Source organism: Meles meles, chromosome 2 (assembly GCF_922984935.1).
Source record: "Meles meles chromosome 2, mMelMel3.1 paternal haplotype, whole genome shotgun sequence".
NCBI lineage: Eukaryota > Metazoa > Chordata > Mammalia > Carnivora > Mustelidae > Meles > Meles meles.
The window spans coordinates 12,232,458-12,233,529 of NC_060067.1; positions in this window are offsets into that span (position 1 = coordinate 12,232,458).

Below are 1,072 nucleotides of genomic sequence, written 5' to 3' on the forward strand. Positions count from 1 at the left end.
GATAATTATGTAGTCTTGGAAAATCCTACAGGATATATGTGACTGACCTCAGTTAAGACCTCTTCATAAACGTTTAAGATTCTGCAGGTGGCTGCAAGGATCCATTCATCTTGCTGCCACCCAAGAGAAGCTTTATGTGTAAATTCCTTTTGCTTATTAAAATTGCCACCTGTTAACCTGGAACGAACTGCCTCTTTTTCTTTGGTCTCTCCCTGCCCTCTGAATACAGGGGCCAATTTCACATTATGCCACGGAAGCTCTTGAGAGGGTTATGAACCAAAATAAAATAGTACCTTTTTAAAAAAAATAGATTCAAAGATCAATAAGAACAACAGAATTTTTCTGAGATGTTTCTTCCTTATACAGAAATTCAGTTCTGGAGTAGCTCCTACTGTGTGAATTAACATAATCCCCTCTGATCATTACACAAGTCAGGAAAAATCTCAGTTAAACTTATTTTCATAATTAGTAGTGACAATAATAATTTTATGTTGCATGGGTATGGATATGGGAGATATTTACCATATCTCTTATTAATAATCAATGATTATTAATTGTTACGAGTCACTATTTCATATATATCCAGACATACTTGGTTGGGTGGGGGAGGGTGAAGGGCTGCAGAGACCATAATAGCAAAGGCAATATTTAATGCAAATAGTTGCCAGAAGACCAATAGAAGGGAACACCTTTAACACAAGGTTAATCTACTTAATAATGTAATGGAAGTGGAATGCCTTAGGAGTAAACAAATCTGTTCATTCTCTTCTTTAAGATCATATTTCTCACCATATTATGTTTACTCAACTAGCATCTATTTAAATTCAACTTTCAAATAGCAAATGAGTATTATTAAGGTTCTGGCTGAAAACTTCAGGTAAGAAATTTAGAAACCTTATGACAAGTAATATAAAAGCAATGTATGATGTATATTTGGATTTATATTTTCTTCTAAAAAAAATCAATCATTACAAGGTTGTGGCTTAACTTTTAGCTTGTTTCATTACTTTAAAAAAGTACCCATTTCTATTTTTAAATAATTTTGGTTCTCCCCAGGTGTTATAACTCAGAA